We start from the raw sequence: 9,851 nt of genomic DNA on the forward strand, positions 1-9,851 counted from the left end.
ACCCCATTAATCATGATTTTAAAAAAATATATTCTCTGAATTTCCAATGAATTTGACTTTATCTTTTGATAGCGAGGTGTTCAAAACCCAGTTTATGTTCCAAGAAGAATGTCAGTTATCCAATAAAAATGAAATACTTATCACTTAACCCATTGTTTTAATCCACGCCATGCTGTAAGCATAAAATAATTTTAACTACACACTTTAAAAGAGTTAAATATTTTCTTATTTTACTTCTGGAAAAAGTGAATTATAGAGATTAGCTAGAAAGGCTATGCTAAAGGATTTGAGAGTTCCTTTTATTCTAAAACAATAGGATAACTTGAAAAATATTTGGGTTTACCTTATTGTCATGACCCCAACATTCTTGATAGTAAGTATCTTTCTGTATTAACACATCCCAAATTTGTTCTCAGCCAACACCTTATCCCAGAAAATAGCTAAGGTTTCTTCTCTTGCCAATCCATTCATCTTCTTTAAAGCTCTAAGAAACCCATAGCCTTCCAGGATCATTAAATTTTTCAACTTCTTGGGCTACCACCCTTCTTTTCTTAATTCTGTTTTCAGTTCATGTTCTCATTCCTACACCTTCAGAGCCTCAAGCCTTTCGTCCCTCTACCTCGATTTCTTTTGAATAATATTTATTGAATGCTTAACATGTGCTTTGCTTGCATTATCTTTTTTTTTTAATTGAACATCAATCCTATGAGTTAAGTGACATCATTCTCCCTTTATAAAGTGGGGAAACTGGTATTCTGAAAGATTGAGTTATAATAGTTAGGCACCAATCAGAAGACAAATCACACCAGTTATTTTTAAAGAGATAATCCAATATAAGAAACTGTTACTTATTTGTAAATAATTGGTAAGCATTAAAAAAGAAACACTAAGGTGTGTAGATGTATCAAAAACAGGAAATGGTAAGAGGACCTAAAACTCATTTTTCTCTAACTGTCTGCTGCTCAGCAGACAATTATAAGCTAAAAAGAAAGGGTCCGTGGAGATGGAACCCAAGCCTTTAAGGAGAGGTTCCAACTCATTGATACTAATAGCTCTGAGTGTTAGAAAAACTTGATCCTAAATTCAACTGCTTCTAACAAACTCCTGCTGCCATGAGGAAGAAGAAACTTTGCTGATAAGAAAATCCAACCACAAATAACCAGGAAGCAAACTGGATAGAGAATATCCCTGATATCTACTTTAGCCTTTCCTCTAACCAGTATTCTGTTGCTAGAGCCTTCTAGGAAGCCAGATGACAAAAGATAAATGTGGTTTATGGAATTCCATCTTAGCATCATGGAACAGAGTATAGAGGGTGGATATGAAGAAGAGAAACAATAGCTTAATAACTGATGGTTCACTTGTTTGCCTCTTAAGAAACCATAACACCCTTCAACACACATTTAAATTTTTACAAATCAACAATAGCAACTTTAGATTCCAAACAACAAGATGGAACAATATTTTGCTCACAACCTTTCCTCAAAGTGAGGAAACACAGAGTCTAAGCAGTCATTGTGTTCATCTCTGGAAAACAGTTACACTATCCATCTTAGGGCTCTGTTATTTTACTCCTTGATTCAGCCATAGTTCCATTGCTACGTTTTTGATTTCTGTTGTGAAATTAGTTTCTTGATCAGACACAATTTTATAAAGAATATCTCGACAGTGAATATGACCTTCCATAAACCTATGGATGACAGTGATGACAGAAGCTTCATGGGCAAGTCCATATCCAAAATGCATGTCTGCTCCAGCGATGACATTAGAAAACAAGGGCCATATAACAGTCTTTATGGTGATCATAACCACTTTCTGTCATTTTTTCTTTCCCTTAGCAGCTTTCCCATAACCAAGTTCTTATTTGATACTCAGAACCAGCTCCAGGGAAATATGCCCTGCCCCCCATATTGTAAGTTATTGTTAATTTTCAAATTATTTTATGCTTTCATTTTATTTTTAAATTTTAATCATAAAATATTTTATCTTCATAATATTAGAAATACAAATCATTTTAAAAATATCATAAGTTGATGTCATCAGCCCTGGTATTGTTTATCACAGGAAATGACTGTCATCACCAAGAACAGCAATACTTTGGTTATATGTTGAATGAAAAATGGCCCAAAAAGTATCATCAAAGTACAGACCAAATTCATTATTTCATATTATACAATCATCATTTGAAATTAAAGTTTATTATATTTTGTATGCCATTCAAGCAGTAAGTCTTTAGGGTTCAAAGATACTGTGTTTTTTTAGGGGTTTAGTCTATGGTGAAGTAAAACAAACTGATTAAAATACATTATGAGTACACTTTTATGAGTAGATTATGAGATACATTATGAGCGTTCTTAGATATTAACACAGAGATTTGTAAGCTGGAACATGATGCTGACTTTGAATCTTTCATGAATGTAAAACAACTTCCTAACTACTAAACAAAACAAGCTGAGGAGTGAAAAGCCAATATAACACTATTCAGTGAACTTACTGAAAATTTATTCTTTCTTTTCTCATGTAATATTCTTCTTGCTTTCTTGTACTATCAAGTGGCCACCAAAACCAGTCTATTTCATAGCATTTCATCTATGATATATCCCAATATGCTTCTATTTTGAGCTTAAGTCTAAGTTATTGATTGTGAAGAACATATAAATGTATAAGAAAAAAGTTACAGTCTCAGAATTTGAAGCTGAGGATAAAAATAAAATATATCTGCCTAGCTGGAAAAACCAAAAAGAATCTAAGCTAATATAATATAGGGAGCAAACAGCAATTTTGCCACAATATTTTGAAATTTGATTTAATCTTTTTGCTGATCTGAAATTCATGTTTTTATTTCCCCATGGAAATACAGTAATTTTAATTTTTGATGTTTATTTTGAGTACAGAGTGAAAAATACACAAACGATGTCAGTCTTCAAAAACAATTTGATTGATGCTTCATTTGCTAGGTATTTTCATTATTTAAGATTTTTAGAGTTCTTTTACTATTTAAGGCTTTTCGGAATCGCTTAATGGTTTACTAATTAAACAATTTTTTTTTAATGCTGGCCTCTAAAGCATTTTAAGCTTATAGAAATCTCAATATTTTGAAATGTTATTGTCTGGCTTTTAAAAAAAGACAATACAGTGTTTATCAATGATCTATCACATTTTTAAAAAATTCATTTGTCATTTTTTTATTACCTGAGATTCAAATACTTGAGTAAATAAATACATTCTGTATTTTTTATTCTCCTCATCAAATGTTCTCTTAATGCTTTTGGAGAGAAAGAAAATATTGCAACACTCTTTATTCCCTAAGACAATGTTACAAAGCCAATAACTATTCTATGCTATAGTAGTAGTGGTTTTTAGCAGTGTAGTTAGTTTATGTAACCCTCAGTTTATACATCTATAAAATGGTAAGAGTAATGGATATTTTATAAGTTACTGTATTACATGAGTAACACATACAAAGTGCTTTGCATACTATCTGGCAAATAGTAATAACCACTCAGTAAATGTCAGCTTTTTAATTTATTATACTTATTATTACAATTATTTTTGGTCGATTTCTCTATTATGAGCACTTTGTTGGTAGTTTAGAGTAAAACATGTCATACTATGCTCAGCTACCTAGAGTTTAAAATAAAGTAGAATAGATGATTTATAAAATATAGTAATGAAGAAGTAGTATGAACATGGAATTACACATCATATTGTCTTTGTTTCTGCTGGATAAGTAGCAATCATGTGCCCTCTGATAGGGTAGAATTACTGCCAACTAAATTATAGCTGGCAGAGGGCTGCAGCTGCATTCATTCACATCAGAGGGAAGATGCCAAGTGCCAATGAGAGAAATAAACCTGTAATGACTAATAATCCCAAGACTTTTCTTTCTATTTGTCTTTAAATGTCATTATTACCTATCTCTTAATTCTTTTTACTTGGCAATTTTCTTTATTTTATATCTACATATGCATACATAAATTTATACATATATACAAATATGTATATGTCTTCTAAATTAGTTTTCTATTTTAGAGATAATACCACTATGGGAGCAAAGTATTAATTTATTCCTGAAATAGGATCAGTAGTTGATTAATACAGCAGTCTCCCACTAGTAATTTTAACTCTTAGGTCACTGCCATGAATGTTCATTTTATAAATCTGCTTTAAGGGAGATGTCACCAACAGGACTAGAAAAATCTGCATCACATTACCTTAGACAAAATGATCACTTACCGTGAAGAGTCTTTAAGAGTTTCAAATTGTATGAAAGTTTTTTTTTCCCTTAAATGTTTCTCCTAAGGTCACCTTGCCTAATGCCTGGCACATAAAAGAGTCTCAATAAAAATGTGTTAATTAAGTGATTTCATTGATTTCTAAGTAGGAAATTTCTTCCATTTGTCTACAAAATTTATTCCAAATTAATATTTCACACTTTATAGATCTTAGACTCATTATTAAGAAAAAGATGTGTTTGTTAGTAAAAGTAAAGTGCAGACTATCTAAATTACTACTGGATATCAGATGAGCAAATAGCTCAAATGCTGCGCCTCTATTTCTTCATCTCTCTTTGGGGTTTTCTTAATTTTAGTATTGTTATCATTACCAATCTTACTTCAAAGGCATTGTTGCTCCCTCTTTTTTACTCTCAACTTAGAATCTGAAAGAAAGCATGCCTCTTAGTTTCTCTCACTTAGCATAACAGAGACTGCTTGTGGATATAGTTTTAATTCTGTAAAATACTATGAAATAACCCAAGAAAAAGAAATCTAAAGCATATTAGTAATGGACACAATTGTGCTTCAAACTGTGCAATTTGTTTAAAGTTTTAAATTATTTCTTGTGTTTAAAATACCATCCCATGTTCTAGACTATTTCTTTCATGAGCAAGGGCTTTTTAACACTCTGTTCCTAAAGCATCTATCTAGAAACTATGTCTTTTTATAACACAAACCAAGAAATTCATACATTCTTATCTAAATAAGAACCACTCATCCAGTTCCAGAATCTAATCCTAGACACACTCTTTTTCCCATTTGATTATCTCCTGCAATAATAGCATTTTGCTTTAGGTATTTCCATGTGCTCTTACTGTAAGAGTATGGCTGTATCTTTAAAGGACAATCACATGTTCACAAGTAAGTATATAATTTACATAAAGAAATGATCATTTTCTCTCCAGTAATCTGATAAAATATCATTTGGAAATGAGTGGCTATCCCTTCTTGAGGTACTTCCCTTGTTTCAGTCATCTTCCACGTTCCTGCCATTCATTCCTTAAAGATTCTAGTCCTAGTCTCTCCCCCTCCATTACCAATCTTACCATTGTTCTTTGTAAAATTTATGGTTTCTCTACTTTATGTATACCTTATCTTGGTGGCCAACCTCCATGGTCATAGACCACTATTTTCAAAATACATGTGACCTTTGATGAGTCATAAAATCTATTTAGAATATCGTAATCAACATTTTTTCTCATTTAATATAACAGGATAAAAAAGATCTAAGAGTTTCTAATGTAAAAAAAGATTAATATTGTCTTGTGGAACTTTTATCCATATGCATGTATGTAAATTAGGTACCATTTCTCAATGTAAGATGTTGGCTGTTCTAAAGTTTAAGGGCAATTTCAATCTTAAGAATTTTGGCACACTCTGTATTTCTTATTCTGGATCACAAAAACAAATTTTGAAAACTATTGTTTTAAACTTTGTTGTTACCAATAATTATACCTTTAAAATCATAATGTAAAGGTTAATATTTTCTGACAATAAAATCCCATCATTACGAGTGACCCAATTCATACCAACAGAATCTTCATTACTGCAAATTTTGACCATCTATTATTCTATATATCCTCTCATTCTTTCTTATTTCACTTATATTCAGTTATTCATTGCTATAATCACTTATGTGTGCATATCTTCCTACTATATTGATATTCCCTCTTCCATTTACCTCACAAAATTCCAGTTTTGCATAAATCTAACTGTTTAGTCTTTGTCATCCTCAAACAGCTTAAAGTGTCTAAGGAAAATATAAAGCCACAATGAATTACTAGTATTACTTCAAATGTATAAGATCTTAGGTACATGGATAGACCTTAAAATAATCATGCTAAGCGAAATAAGCCAGACAGAAAAAGTTGAAAATCACATGATATCACTTATATGTGAGATATAAACTTAAAAGCAACATATGAACAGAGGAAATGGAGACTCATGGACATGGACTATCAAAGGTTATCAAAGGGTAGGGAGGAGGAGAAAGGTAGGCGGAGTAGAAGGGGTCAAATATGTGGTAAAAGAAAGAAATCTAACTATGGGAGGTGAACACACAATGTAAATACACACACACACACCTTATATGTATATGTATATATACATATATATATATATATATTACTGTCAAAGTGTACAGCTGAAACATATTGGATTTAGTTAACCAACGTCGCCATAAAAAAATAATTAATTAATTAATTTTAAAAAAAAGACCTCAAGTACAAGCACCAAGTGGGACTTCAGTATATTCTCTAATCATGTCACTTTTGCACTCACTTGGATGTGGAAACACACATAAAATGAGGTTAAGTATTGATCAGTTAACAAAAATGTGACCAGGGGCTCATAGGACCCTAACCCTGTATTTCCCTTCAGAGAAGTCATTCAGTGTTATCTAATTCAGTGTTCCTGGAGACTTTATAGGATATAACTCTGTAACAAGATCTTTTACAGTGTTATAAAAATTAAATACAGTTTTAAGAAGTAATAAGTAAAAATCAAAAGAGAAATTAAATGAATTTAACTCATGTTTATTTGGTAACATACTGCACATAGAGAAATATTCTATGTGACTCTTAAACTCAGTTATTTGACTGTATAGGTCTTTAGGACAAAGAGAAAGGCAAAAATATCTTAAACTGCTTCCAGTAATTATTCATTTGTGGTTAATATTTGTACTCAATCTAAGAGTACTTATCTCACATATTATATAACACATGAGAGGTAATAAGTAATTATACTGATCTTATTAAAAATCAAGTTGTTAGAATGGTCGAAAGGAGATAATATGGCAAATCAATGATATTAAGTAAAAATTCTGTAATCTTTGAAATGAAAATCAGTAAGAGCTCATGTATTTTTATTTTTTTTAAATTACATATTTTTGGCTCTATCCACTGAAAAGGCTTAGAAATATTGAACGATCCTGGCAGTGACATCTGTAGACCTAGATTGTGTTCTTCAAATATTATTTCCAATTAAAAGGAATTAGAACTATGTGGCGAAATATTTAATTCCACTCTGCAGTAAGGAGTATACCTGATAATCCTGGATTCACTTTGTCAGGCTAGAAAATGGGAAGCAATTCGAGTTTTGTGTGAAACCACTCAAAAGCCAAACTGAAGAAATTCTCACTGGTTAAAGACAGGACACTTTGAGCATCAAATGTGTTGAAATCTATAAGTTCTTAAGTGGTTCAAACAAATGAACAAACATAAATCTTATTAGTCACCTCTAGAGGACACTTAAGAATCAACAAAAGAAAAGATTTAAATATTCATCCATACCTCTGTGTAACCAAAAGTTGCTGAGGGGAAGGATCTTTTTATAGAAGTGTTCTATTTAAAAATGAAGGAAAAGTTTGAATTTTCAGATTAGTGAATCTAGAAGATATAATAAATGACTAATACTGTTACGAAAAGAAAGAACAAGAAATTAGTCATCACCTGATGGTGATAAATCAAACTATGAAGTAGCCTCCTCTACCCCCCAAAATTCAATGTATTATCTATCAATTTACAGAATATGTAGAAAACAAACTGCAATAAGAAAAAAAAAAAAGAGAAAGTGAAAATTATAAACTTAAATCAAAAAAGACTTAACAAGCATATCAATAAATTATATATATTTTATTGGATCCTTATTTAACGAAACATACTATAAAAACATTATTAAGTTATTAAGATAAATGTAAACACTGAGTTTTGATGATTTTATTGTTAATTTAGTGGTATTACATTCATTTAGTATTATTAATTTTATAGTATTATAGGTAAAAATTTTAAGAAGTCCTTATATTTTAGAAACACATATTGAAGTATTTACAAATACATAATAGAATATCTGGAATTTGTATCAAAGTAATTCACAGGGAGTGTGTGTCAAAGAAGCTTGGCTGTGTGTTCAAGTTGTGGAAAGTAGATGATGAATAAATCAGATTATGTTGCAGCTTTTGTCAACATTTACATGTATTTAAAAGTTCAAAATAAACACAAAGTTTCAATTTCATTTCTGATATATCTTTTCTCTCCAAACACGCATATACATAGGTGTCACTTTCAGAGTTGTCCAGAATCTCTCCATTTCTGCTAACCTTTATCAGTATCACCAGACCAAACTTCTATCATCACTTGCCTCGGCCACTTCCATGGCTTTCACCTAACCTCCCTGCTTTTACTCTTGCCTCTTGATAGTCTGTTCTCAAGCCAGGAATTTAAAAATGTAAGGCAGGTTGGCAGCCTTCTTAAAACCCTAGGAGAGTTTTGTAATAAAATTTTAAATATAGTCTTAAATGATTTTGCCCAGACTATTTCTCCTACCTTATTTCTTACAACTCTTTTCGCTGTCTTTACTTCAGCCACATTCTGATTCTCAAACATCTGCAACACAGTACAGTCTCTAGACTTTGTTTTTGCTTTTTTCCCCACTCTGGAACACTTTGTATTTCTATGATGTGTCTCTTGTGTCATTGGGTTCTCAGTTTTAATGTCATGTACTCAGAGGTGACTGCCTGACTACCTGACCTAAAAGAATACTACCTTGTAATCTCTAACCACTTAATATGCTTAATTTTTTATATTACATATTGTTACATACTTATTTGTGAACAATATCTTTGTTCTGTTTGTCAGTGAGCTCTGACATTTTGATTGTCATCTAACACATAAATAATGCTCAACAAATATTTGTTGAATAAGCAAATGGATGTTTTTAAATTGATTAATAGCCCATTGATAAGACCTTGCTTAAGTCTCTATTTTATATCTGTCAAAGTTCCTGATATTTTATTTATAACATCTTATTTAATGTACATATAAATTCTATGACATAGGTGCTACGATCATCTGTTTTTTTATAAATAAAAATATTGAGGCCTATGGAGTTTAAAAACACACACAATCACATAGTAAAAAAAAAAAAAAAAAATGTAGCACATATTCAAACCTAGGTCTGTAATTCCAAAGCATTTGCTGTTTTTGCTATAACATTCTACCACATAAAAAGCACATCATCCAGATCCAGGCTTTCAGAAATAAATATATCAAACCTCTGTTATTACAAATACTAACACTGAGTTTTCTGATCAAATGGAACAAGTGGGTTTGGCATTTTACCCCATTAGATATTTGTCTGCTTATTCACCACCATTGAAGTATTCTCTTTAAACCTGGTCTCTTTGGGGGCTGTAAATCTCTGTTTGATATGTCCTTTCTGTAATCCTACAAAAGAAACCAGCATTTACCTGATCCAAATAATGAAAGTGTAGAAAAATCAATAATGGGAAAAGAATAGCGACCTTCAAATTATGTTTTCCAGCAAAAACAGCAACAAAGAAGAAAAAGACATGGCTCACTAAGTTGCCACTATTTTGTACTAACCTGATATTATTAGAATTTGCTTTCTGTGGAAAATTGGCCTGTCTATTCCAGCATTAACTTGCCATAGCAGTGTTCACATATGCTTGTCTTGGATTTTGCAAGATCTATGGGAGCAAAACACAGAAACCTGGAGTCTTGGATTTTGTATTTTCAAAGGAACGGTATTACAAAGTCTGCTTAGCTATAGAGTATT

Source organism: Rousettus aegyptiacus, unplaced genomic scaffold (genome assembly GCF_014176215.1).
Source record: "Rousettus aegyptiacus isolate mRouAeg1 unplaced genomic scaffold, mRouAeg1.p scaffold_m13_p_5, whole genome shotgun sequence".
In the NCBI taxonomy this organism is placed as follows: Eukaryota; Metazoa; Chordata; class Mammalia; order Chiroptera; family Pteropodidae; genus Rousettus; species Rousettus aegyptiacus.